Source organism: Cloeon dipterum, chromosome 2 (assembly GCF_949628265.1).
Source record: "Cloeon dipterum chromosome 2, ieCloDipt1.1, whole genome shotgun sequence".
Taxonomy (NCBI): Eukaryota; Metazoa; Arthropoda; class Insecta; order Ephemeroptera; family Baetidae; genus Cloeon; species Cloeon dipterum.
In genome coordinates, this window is record NC_088787.1 from 22,351,458 (window position 1) to 22,364,638 (window position 13,181).

Here is a 13,181-nt window from a genome sequence, read left to right on the forward strand (position 1 = left end):
TCCTAAACTAATGTCTCCCCCTGCTCATCCCCAATCCAAAGGGCCTGCATAAGAAACTAAACAGGGACACGTGCAATAATCAATCGCAAGTAACTCTTACTCCTCAGCACCTATTCGGGAATGGGGCCCATATATAGTCACGTAGTTGCCCCGCGCCCTATCAAACAGTTGTTTATTTTACTTTAGATTGACGTAAAAGTATTAGGAGCTGGAACGAGTGAATAATTTTGATCATCCAAAGTTTATTTTACCTGATCCAAAACCAACGGAATTTGGCCACTAAAATATGTTCACAGATGTTCTTAAAAAATAATTATAGCACCTTGATTGAATTTCACACAGAAGCCCAAAACCTTCTAGTGAATATCTCTTTTTAATGTTTCCGCGAGTTCCGATCTTCTCTAAACATACCCTGGGACACATTCCTATCGTGCGGATTTAATTAAAAAAATCGGGCCAGTAATGAGAAACCAATACCTATCTTTAACAGCTGCTGTACATTGCGAGAGAGTGTGATATTATTTTTCATTTTACAATTCTTTCAATTTTTTAGCTTTCAATTGCTAGTTGATCGCTTATATGAGAGCAACCATTGTAAAATAAAATTAACTGTGTAGGTTATTTTATTTAATATTGAACCAGTTACCTGTACTCAAACGTTTATCAAACTCCCAATATAATTTTTGTCTTTTGCTGTGTAATAAGGCAAATTATATTTAAGCGAATTTTTTCGTAACACAATTTACACAATGACTGTGCAATTGAATTAAATCTATAATGGAACAATTTACAAAAACCTGTTGAGTTACTTAACGTATCGAACCGCCGGCAGCCACAATTGGGATAAAATTGCATCTCGTTTCCTCGATTGAATTATTATCAGCAACATATCGGCTGGCTGAGAGTGTTTTGGTGCGAGCGGCTCGATTAAGTGGAACATAATGAGATCAGGTGGCGCGCATTAAAAAGTCTGGCTACTGGAATTAACGTGCTGCTGCTGCTGTGGCCGCGATATTAAAGTGCGTTAGTCGTCAGTCGACAGGAGTGTGTGTGTGTGTGTGTGCGCGCGCGCGAGTCTCGCAGTTGAATTGTGGACCCACTATGCTTTCACTTTCCACCACAGGTGCTGACAAAGTGATTTAATAACAACGCGCGCGTGCCTTTCATAATAAAAACATTAATCTGCCCATTTTTTCTCCATCTCTCTCACTCTCTCGAGTCACTCGCTTTGAATTTCGTGCCATCAATAAAAATTCGCAACGATTATTGGTTCCTTTTTCAGCTCGCTCAATTGCGCTCGGCGCCTCACAGCCGTTATCGAAATACTGACCTACAAATTGAGCGGGGCCGCCGTTGCATGAAAAATGACGCGGGTAAAGAATGCGCATGTTTTACATACATACAGTACCAATACGTACGTATAAACACGCTGTGTGCTACGCAAAAACTTTTACACTGAGCCCGAGCGCGTCACCTTGGTGAATTCTGCGTTTGCCTGTCACTTTCTTCAGCAGTCCCACAAAGTTGAACTGTTCAAGCTGATGAATTTAATTGCGTTTATACAGATTTTTTACATCAATTAATTGTAGTGTGCCTAAATTAAAAAAATCAATAAATGCTAGCTTTAAGCAGTTTTAAAAATTTAAAAGAATAAAGATTATTAAAAATAAAGTAATATTATTTTAACTATTTTTTTTAAATATTTTATTGCTTTATATTAATATACGAAAATTAAATTTATTTCAGTTTTAATTTTATGTATTAAATTTTTTAGTGTCTTTAAAATAATTACATAATGTGTATAAATATCAGTCAAAAATCACATCTTACGAATTTTTTCAATAAGTTACCTCTGTCCAATTTACCTGTCTTTGATGATTTGAGATGGTCCGATCCTGAAAACAGGTGATTGATATTAAAATCATCTAGGGCTTTGAATGCTGTCAATAGGGCTACTGAATGACTAAAGCCGATCTAATCAAGATATCACCAAAGGTGGAACTCAATGATATTATGAGTGTGATACGTTTAATAGAAATCCAATAAAATACATTTGTCTTATTTTTTCCGGTGCGTTATTTGCGCTAAAAAATACAAATGTGCTGGCCTTTGATAAACGCTTTCTTTTGTGTGGGAGTTGAGAAATCGAAGGCGGTCATCTCGCGTCGTAATTATGATATCAAAAAAACAAAGGGATTATTGACTGCACCAATGGACCGAAAAGAGCCGCTTTGGAAACTGGTGCAATCGTGTTGCGGCAATAATGATTTGTGTGGCAGTAATTGCTCCATAAATTCTGGAACTGCATCTGATTCAAAATTTAGACTGAGGATAAAAGAGAAGAGTGAAAAGCTCAAACTCACTCAAAAACTACTAAAATTGAATTAATCTTTCTAAAGAAAAGTTTTAAATGGTGGAATTTGTTAGACATATTCTCAGCAGAATTGAAATCAATAAATCGATTTTTAAAAAGTATAAATTGTATTGCACCATAATTCACCTGATTTTTTCTCTGTATGCAACGCTTTTAAATTCCAGCACTCGGCCATTCACAATTTACAATTCACTCTGTAGCAATTTACGCGAAGGCAATTTAAATCGTAAAACATAAATCTCACACCTCGTATCTTATCAGCAGGGAGCGAGCCGCCCACTCTGCATTTTTCAGCGTCCTTTCCTCGGCCGGATCGTGATCTGCGTGGCCAATAAAAGTACTAAAAATCTAATAAAACAAAGGGCTAATTGCACGCCCTCTCGTGCTCAGCCAGCGTCCATGTAATAATAAATAAATAGAAACAGGCCCGAGCGTTATTGCATTGTGCTGTCGTGTAATTTCGGTATTATCTTAATTAAGTGGCCGGTGAGAGGGCTAATTAGCGCGCGATAAGTCATGTTATATTGCCCCACCGACACCCCCGCCTTCTGCCCGCGACTGGCGCCACGCAGCACACATTCCTTTTCGGTTGAATGTCAAGGTGCTCCTGCTGCTGCCGGCCGCGCCGAAATTTATCGCCGGTACACCTTTGCAAGGCTGGCCCAATAATGCAAACTCGTCTTGGGTGGCATTAGGCGTCGAATCCCGCAGCTAACATCTAAGTTTACACCGAGTCTGAGTTATAGTTAAGAATTTTGTGGGTGATAAATTTGTTTCTTTGTTTCCGTGGAAACTGAAGCATCATTTTTAGACTGACTTTGTGACCTCTTGATTCGTTACATATCGTTAAGATTAGGTTTAATAATTTATTTACTTATTTGCATTCCAGGTAAAAATTTACCCTTCAGATGAAGCCGACTTTTTTCAAAAGATTAACGGTGTCTATATTTTGCTATTTTAAAATTATGATCACAAAGAAAGTTATTTAAACTCCATTTGCATAAATTTCAACGACAACAATAAGAGTGGGTATTGATTCAACCTTTGTCACTCCTTTTTCATTTTCAAATAAAAATTGACAAATTGTTATTTTAAATTTGAGGTGTTTTGAATATTACTTTATTGAAGAAAAAATGTTTCGATGAACAATATCATGATCAATGCTCTTCTTTTTATTTTTTTAGTATGCCATTGTATAATTCGTCCTGGTCCCGGCAAAATTGCGCAACGTTCAACAAACACCCAAATTTTCATTGTCGAATTGATTGTTGACCTTTTCTTGCAACAAGGAAATTCGCGTTTGGTTGTTGAAAGTTACGCAATTTTGCCGGGACCAGGACGAATTGCAATAATATCTAATCTTGTATGTTTTAATTACAACAATTAACGCTGCTTGTTGATTCATCTGAGTGTTTAATTTAAACATCAAATTATTAAATCACAGATAAATTTCAGTTCAAGATTGGTGTACTGGTGGAAAGAGCGAGAAAATAGAACTATGTTGAAAGCTATTGTGTTTATAAAGTTAGAGAATAAAAACAACTTTACTGCTGCCGTGTTTTGTTACGTTACATCAACAATGCAGCAGTCAAGTGTTTACACGTATCATTGCCGTCTAAATCGTGATTTTCAACCACAAAAGCTTCAATTTTTCAGCTTGAAATGAGACATTTTGCAACATTTCTGAGTATTAAGATATTTCCACATCGAGAATTTTTGACACCTCGCTTTTTAACAAACGAGGTGTTAACCTGCTGGAAAGGAATTCAAATTAATGCCTTTCCTCCTTATTCTATTGTAATCCTTGGATAATCCAGCTTCTCAGAAGAGCGAAGGAAGAGAAGTGCAGCGTTAATTTTCCTTATCTTAATTGTTGCCGCCAAAGAGTTAATTATTCACTTGGAGTCACGCTCGGGCGATGCGCGCACGTGTGGAGACGAGAGTCGAACCGAGGCCTTCACGCCCGCTGAGCGCGCTTCTCAATCTTTTTTTACGAGCACAATTAACTGTCCCAATCAACGCACAGAGATCGAATCGTGTCGTCAATTTATTCACCAGATTTATACTAATTGCAAGAAATTCGAGCGCATTTATTTTTAATTAAAAAGGTTAATGGCGTAATTATGTCTTTTCTGCCTCTCGTTCCAGCTTGACGGAGCTGTAATGTTTCTCACAATCGCTCCGTGCCTTTTACAATGTGATAATTTACTTTTATTTTTCTCCTTGATGCATATACTGATAGTTAAAATGTGCTACAGTAAAACTGTTGAATAGGTTTTTCAATAGGAAATTTATTAAGAGGTTGCAACTTCGAGTCATACTCAATTTTGTTTTTACAGAAAAAATTATTCACGAGGCATAAATCATTGCTACAATTTTCTAGAAATTTGATTGAAAAATGTATTCAATTTATGTTGCACATATATCAGTTTAAAAATTATTCATTCTAATATATTTGCTCGTAAATATATTTTCTTTTGAAGGAATTTTACTGACCTTTGGTGTAGTGGGTTTGCAAGTACATTCACCTTCTGGGCATCATCGCACTTTGCTGTTTGGCTGCAGCTGCAGTCTTTCATTGCACTCTCGCACGTCTGCCGTTTCGTTACGTTCTTATGCAACTGCCCGACAGCTAGCGCAAATGATAATTGCTCCGCTGTGCCGCCAGAGTTCAAAGCAATAAATTTAACCTTTGTGCGCGACCTGGCCGGCCGTGCGAGAGGGCAAAGCCATTGTTGGCACTTGGCATAATGAACGCGACGTGCTGAGAGAACGTTCATTGCGTGAAAAATCGCGCTTGATATGCATAAGTGCTGATTGTGCGGCTGACAAAGAGTGTAATATGAGCGTTGGGAACATAATTCACGGCGGCGCGCCGCTGGATCCAGGTCAGTTTTATTTTATTCGCGCGATGATTTAAGTTCTATCTGAATAAAAACGAAATTTTTCACCTGGAATGCCAGCATTTGAAATTATTGCTCTGGATTAGTTCGACTGGAAGCGTTCAAGGACGTGTTGCTCCATGCGTGAAGTGCAATAGCAGCTGTCTGCGACGGCACGGCGCTGCACCTCAGCAGTAAAAGTAGAGAATAAAAATTCCAGCTCTCAATTAAAACGTCGTAAAGAGCGATGCGGACGAACGGGAGCAATCCATTAAGCACATACGAGAGTGGCAAATTGGAACAACGTACACGGTGAAAGCAATAAAATTTGCAGAACAACACGGATGAGCAACTGGTTGCATAACCACCCACGGACGCAGAGATAAACAATAGTTGTAGTTGGAAGCAAACAGCATTCAATAAAAGTTGTTTTAAATTTACAAAAACATGAAAAAACGCAGTGGAAAGCGTTAAACAAGCTTTAATTATTATCATTTTCAAATACTAATTTTCTTATACTTTAATAAAAATGTTTCACACATTCAACACAATGCTATTTAAAATTTACCGAAACAACTCTGTGACGTCAAAAGTGTATTCATTTTCGGAGATACGAACCAACAATCCCAACAACCTTGTTAAGCGCGTGCAGTGTGTTTACCAAGCGAACCAGCGCTGCCTCCCTGTGATAAATAGGTCTTGTGAGAGTTCTTTTGACTATCTCCGTGTAGGGGGTGAACCGGGCGGGACTCCCACAACTCTTTTGCAATAAACGATGGTTTTAATGGTAGATCATTACGGTTAAGAAACCCAAAAGAGTCCTAGCGATGTTACGGGGTCGAGTGCGGGCTGGCGCGCCTTCGTTTGACTCCCTTTGGTAAGCAATATGACGAGTCCATTCGGATTAATGAGGATCGCGAAAGCTTTCCGACTCGCTACTTGCTGGTTTCCACCTTTCCAACATTCGTGAATGAATATCATGGGACGAACGTCTATCGTGTCAATAAAAAAATCCAGGTGCGTAGCATGAACTGGTTCGTTTCTGGACTAGGCTTCCTCCAATGAGGCCCGTGTGCCCTACATTGGGACACGGAGTTTACGCGAGTTGTTCTCTATCTCGAAAGAGGTGAACCGATCTAAAAATAGATATATTTGCATGATCTTACCATTATACCATAAAGTCAAATTAAAAAATTCAGAAATAAGCTCGTCTCTTCACGCTTTCTTTTTTCTACTTTCCGTGACAGAGAAGTCAAGCAGAAGTAGCAAAAAAGCGACCAATTGTCAGTTTCGCAAGGCGCGCATCTCGCATTTTCCAGCGCACATTATATTTTTGCACTCGGTTTAACGAGGCGCAGATGATGCCGTGTGCCGTAACAAGCCAAGGCCGATTTGCGAAAAAGCCGCGCAGCGTTATTTTTCCCCTCTCGTGTAAGCGTGCACAAAATTTCCCGTGTGCTCTTTTGATCGGCTAATTTTTACTTAGTCACGTCTTGTTTAACAAAGATGAGATGCTCTTCAGCTGATTTGACAGCGAATTAAATGCTGAATAATGGGATTACTCTCGGCGCGCTGCCACATGACAAATGGGCCTCTAAACGCTCTCGCGCAACGAACGGTAATAGAGCGGGCGCTGTTTCTTTCTTCGTCTGCTCCATTATTTGTTATGTTATTTTTGCTAAATGTCTTTCAAGGAAATGCAATTAGCATAATTTAAGCTGGCACTGTTTTCGCAAATTTCCTCGGATTCTTAAAAAAATTCAAAACAATTGTAGACTTTCAGGGGCACGTCTTTGTAAAAAAAAACTGTATTTGAAAGGAATTTTTCAATTTAGTTGTTTTTCTAAATCATTTTAATTCGCACTGGAATTTCATTTTTGTTAATGCTGATCGATTCCTGTGGGTCGAATCAGATTAGGCAGCCAAATCATTAAGTTGACAATTCGACAAATTGCTAACAGCGTGTTTTGTCACTTAATTGCGCTGGCCGTTACTCTGGCGCTGCAGTCTCGATCTTGGTCCAGCGCTAACTAACAATAATTAACAGATGCAATCGGAGAATAACCACTCGCTTCTCTAATTGTTCATTGGCGCTCTTGTGGAACGGTTTGCTAGGTTTTGAGACCAGAAAACCACTAAAAATGGTTTTTTCGTCTCCGCCGATAATTTGCAGGTTGTGTCAAATTGTCGACCAAGTGACTCCGCTGTCTAACCAATTTCGACCCTCAGGAATTTATTGGCACCGTCAAAAATTAAATAAAAGTTTGCACAGCGCAGTAATCAAATGAAGTCAAAGTTACAAAATATCTATTATTTTCGATTATTTTATCGTTTCTTGGCTGATCTTCAATAGTCAACTTCAATTCAACGGTATACGCCTTATGACGTGGAAACTACTCGCTTTTCTATTTAGCAATATTCCTAATTTAAACAGAGCGCTTTCAACTTAAAAATCACACTCAGTTTCAAGTCATTTTTTCTAATTTACCCACTTAGGCACGTAACAAATATATGAACTCTGTAATCTACTGCTTTTAATATTATTTTCAATATTCGGCATATTAAATTACGTCCTAAATTAATTCATTAATATAATTATTTTATATTCCCTTTTAATTTTAATGAAGCATGTAACATATTTTTATTTAAATCGATTAATTTAATTTAATATATTTGTTTCTTTTTTTGAGTTACAATAATTAGGGAAAAAAATTAATAAAAATATTGAAACATCTCATAGTTCGAATATTCACAGATGAAATTAATTCATCGTTTCTACGTTAATTTTCGTTGTTGTTATGTAAGATTGAGTTAATACTTGAACACAAATTTGCCGGAGCAAATAAAAAAATGTTAAATGAAATAAAAACATACTCACATTATGAGTCATGATAAAATCACGCACGAGAAGTGTGTACCAAATAGGTGGCTCAATTTCTGCATCACAAACAGCACGCAGTTCCATCATTCATTTCTATCCTTGCAGTCGTGCAGCTCAGCAATTTGGTCTCGGCTGCGATGATTTATTTTTATGCATTCAGAGCAGCGGCAGCTGCACTTGGCCATACGCACAAATCATGCGCTCGCGCTCACTCTCTCGGTCGGGTTGCGGTGTGTGTGTGTGTGTGTGTGTACGGTACGGCCAAGTGCAAGTAAAGGGTTCAAATAGGCACGCAGCACACGTTATGCACTAGTGGCGATGCACGCGGTGCATAATTTAATTCTCTGCTGCCTCATTCATGATGGCAAGGTCTGCGCGTCTTGCGAGTTCGTACACCGATTTGATTAATCGTGACCAGTCAAACGGAAAAGGACGCGCGTTAATGTTTTTTTTAGCAATTGTATATTATCATCCACTTGCGCACAGACGGGACCGATACCTGGCACACTGGCTAAATACTGAATTTAAATTACTGATAGTTGATAATTTAATTTAAAAGAATACAAATTTAATGAAATGTGATCTTAATGTAAATATATTTTTATTTTAATCTCTCTTGGATGATTTTTTAAGATTGTTTTGAACAATTTTTTTGACATGAGATGAAATTTTAAATTTAGAGTTCTCCGACATACGTTGAAAATATGAAATTATTTACTCACTAAATAAATTAAGTCATGTTCTTATTCAAGGAGGTAGTTTGAAGATATATAATCATTTATGAATTCCTTTATTCACAATTCAATTATAATTATTAAATATAATAACAACAAAGTTAATAATGAAAATGATTCAAAGCGTTTTTCTGTATTTTTTAAAGTTCGTGCGTTTAGTACATACAGTTTTCTTTAACATAATGCTAACAAAAACGAAAGATTATTTCATAAAAATGGGTAAATTACGACATTTTGGGCCCACTCCGGCTCTGTCCTCCTGGACAGGGTTTTCGTAAGTTGTTTGCCAGGAGTGAGTGCTGCCTTTTCTCACATGCTTATTTATATATTTTTAATGACTTGCTATAACATGAATGTATTTGACAATTTGTGAGAATAAACAAGAACAATAACATTAAATAGTGTCTAATGCCTCTAATTCGTACAAAAAAAATCAGTCTAAAAATATTACTACTACAATTTAAAAAATGTCTAAAATTCAAAGACCTTCGTGATATTAGAACGTCTGTTCTGTACATTTTTAAGATGACAAAAGATATCATTAAAAATTAGGTCTATATGCAGCAGTTTACCATTAAAAATCAGTTAAATGTGTGTGTCATATAAAGATTTTCATATTATTATTTATTTAAAATACACGAAGGTTGTACACCCTCAATAAAGACGCAGTTTTGAAATGATGATAACTCCTCTACTCTCGGCATCGTGTAAGATTCTCAAGTCTTTTTTTATTATTGCTCAAGCGACGATCGCATTCAAATTTCAGCTGGACCCCCTCCGGCCTGAACGGGCAAATAAAAATAAATAACAGCTGCTTAATGGGTCAATTGGAAAACGGTTTGAAGAACGGCCCTCGCACGCAGTACTCCGCTGCACTGGACAGCAACGCGCAGCTCTCGCGCAACGAGCAACCGCGTTGAAAGCGGACCTTTAAAAATCCAGTTTGCGAACGGCGGGTGTTGGGCAATTACTGCTTTTTATTATTATTATTATTATATAAGCGAACACCTGAGCGGCTGTGCGCGCATAACAGGCTTTTTTATTGTCATCGTGGACGCGTGCAAAATTCCACGCCGCATTCCGCATGTCGTTATCGCCTTATAAAAGCAACAAATCGGAATGCGAGGGACTATGCCATACCGTTTTTTCCTTGCAACACTTTTCCAATAAAAAAATGGAAAAAACCTATTATTATATATGTCGACGGTATCTAAACGAATGAAGTAAAATTTAGATTTATTTCACTCCACGCCCGTTCACACGCGTCGCAAAAAAGCAGCAACTATCAATTAAAAACGTAATTGCAAATCAGCCAGCTTCAGGGATAATTAATTAATTAAAAACATAATATCCACATATAGCTTGCATCAAGAGGAATAAAAGCAAGAAAAATTGCCAGACCAACTTGCTCCGCGTGCCCGTTCGACTGCTCATTAATTAAAAACTTTGCCTCGAGCTTGCAAAACTGACAGGTAAAAAGTCTTGATTCTGCTAACTTGCTGCTGTCTGTTAGACAATGGATTTAAGAAGAAATAAACTTTCCTCATAATGCATATAACAATACCTGATGGCAGGTTGAAACATGGAACACCGAAACGAATTCTCGAACGAAGTGAAGAGAGGTTTTCGGAAATAATTTCGTTTGCTGTTTAAATGTTACTGTCGAAATTTTGTAAGTTTTCTGAGCCCTCAATTTGATTTGAACTCAAACAATCGTGCTGAATCCTACTCTAACTAAATTTTAATAAATATTTTGAATTTAGAAACCTTTGGTTTTACTAATGGCAAAACATTTTTAAAACACCTATCCAGATCGGTTACTTTATTCCGAGAGCATTTCTTGGTCAAATACCAATCCTTTAGTAACTTAAAAAAATTTGCTTAACCATTCTCTTCTTCGCTCGCTTAACTTATTTTGAGGGTCAATGAGAGAGATTATTCTGGTATCGGTTCCAGTTTTGAATACATTCTACGATGATGATACAAAATATTGTTTTGCTAATTATGTCGAATTGTGCGTATAGAGAACAAGCATTAAACCTTGAGATCGTAATCATAGCTGATATTTATATTCCTAGATTGCATTGATTGCAATTGATAGCCGTGTTTATTGATTTTTGTATTTTATTCTAAATGATAAATAAAAACCTCATCGTAATACACAAATTATAACAATGTGAAAGTATATACAAATTATAAATTAAATGATATTTTTTTAATATACAAGATTGTGTAAACACACACTAATTTATTAATAAACTTTATATAAACAAAAATTCACTAAAACTTTGCAAATTATTAAGTTTACTGTTGTAAATGTGCTATAAGTGGCACATCTTTAGGTGGGCATTGAGCAAGCACCCTTTCGTTTTCACTGCTACAATAAAAAAAAACTGATTGAGTTCGCGCGCGCGCGACTCGTCCTTGCTTGCCAGGATTCGCAGCGATCCCGCTTTTCTCTTTTGGCACACGGCTGTTTGGCTGACAAATCACAATCGGCGCTATTGCACATGCAATCCATGAAATTCACCCGCCGACGAGACCGTTTGCGAAAAACGAACCGAGCAGCGTGAAATTACCGCGCTGTTGATGAGAGATTGAAGATTGGACAAGCGCTGCGCTGAAAATCAAACATCATCTTCCCGTGACTTAATCGCGTCTTTTCTCCGGCCTGTTGATAATGAGTCTGTTAATGAGCAGTCAACACGCTCATCCCTAACAATCAAATTACGAGAAGAAGTTCCTGCTGCAAGGTCGGCCATTTCTTCATACCCGATTGAAATTGTTAAAAAATCTGAGGGAAGGGAAAATAAATCGAATAAAAGTTGTTCCAGCAGTTGTACTCTGAGAAACCTTGCTATTTGAAATTTTAGATGGAGTTTTATTATTTAACTGGTGCATGCATGATAAATTGAACCACGCCCGATGATTGAATTCTCGTGACCATCAAAAGCTCCATTTCCTTAGGTCATTTCATTTATACTCTTAATTTGACTAAACGTTGGCAAGGTAGTGGCGGATCTTGAATTTGCAAAATCGACCATTCCGTTTGTTTTTCAACAGTTGAAACCCTAGAAAAAGTGGAACCTATAATTTCATTGATTGAGGAATTAACTGTTCAAAAAATAAGAACCTTCAATTGAATTAAATTCATATCAATTTACCTCAACAAGTCACATCAAGAATTTTATTTTTGCTCAAAAGGAATATTTTGCGATACAATACGTCAACATGAAAATTTAATTTAAAATAAAATTGAACGCAGCAAGGGCCTTGGAGCAGGTAAAAAGGGCACAATAAATTACCCAAGAGCATTGAAGTGTCAATGAGAATCACACGGTCCTAGAGAAAACCGTTGCAAGTTACGCCACTGTTTGCATCAACAGTTTGTCCATTTTTATTTGGCCGGCGAAGCGCTGCAATAACAATTTCCACAAAATCACGAATGCCTCCGCAGCAGCGTCATCGTCCCACGCGTCCATAAAAAGCAGCAGCGACTGTTTTTCAGTGTGATACAGCACAATAAACCAATAAAAACACATGCACAGACACACGAGACAACAATGCTCGCTCGGCAAATAACATCTCAATAATCTGAACTTTTATTTTGTAATATTGGCATTGAGGAGAGTGCAATATGCACTTAATAACAGCAACATTTGAATTCCAGCAGCGGCTTTTCCTTCGGTCGAGTGGGTTTGCAGATGACGACTCCGTGTGCCAACCGACCACGGAATCACCTTCTAATAATAGACAAGGGGCAGAAGCAAAATCAATAAATCCGCGCTCGCCTTGTTTGCGTGAGATATGCTCAAGTGTGCAATTATCGAGGATGAGCTCTGGAAAATGATGCATCGCGTCATTACCTGTGGCGAATCGAACTCAAGTCAACCGTAAGAAGACGCGCATATAGGCAGAACCAAAACTCATAAATATCTTCTCATGTCTGATTTCAATAACTAAATAATTGGATTGAAAGGAAAATCTCAAAAATTAAATATTAAAAATTCAGTTGTAGAATTGGGTTCGTAAAATATTTTTTATAGTCAAATGGAAAGGTTAAAATCGCTACAAATTGTATTAAAAATTCAAATCTGATTTTTTATAAAGAAACATTTCGAATAAAAAAATAATCGTACCTTGTAAGACACCATTCAACAATAAAATTCAAGCACTTTTTTGGATGGTGGCATAGGCAAAGTATTTTCGACCAAATTATGAAAATCGCGGAAATCACGCATTTTTTTAACTAAAATCAAGTAAATTATCGATTTTTGGACCACCCTGTATGCTTCCATGCGATACAGTGT

General features: G+C 37.3%; 2 protein-coding genes across 3 annotated transcripts in view; one reads left to right on the top strand and one right to left on the bottom strand.

Annotated features, from left to right (window-relative positions):
• The window catches only part of LOC135936565 (extracellular matrix organizing protein FRAS1-like), a 103,740-nt gene extending 98,750 nt beyond the window's left edge, over positions 1-4,990 (bottom strand). The window contains exon 1 of the mRNA XM_065479427.1: positions 4,871-4,990. The gene's annotated coding sequence lies outside the window, so the exon portion shown is untranslated. The remainder of the gene's footprint in view (positions 1-4,870) is intronic.
• Positions 1-13,181, top strand: part of LOC135936568 (WAS/WASL-interacting protein family member 3) — a 66,681-nt gene that overhangs the window by 31,842 nt on the left and 21,658 nt on the right. The window lies entirely within an intron of this gene.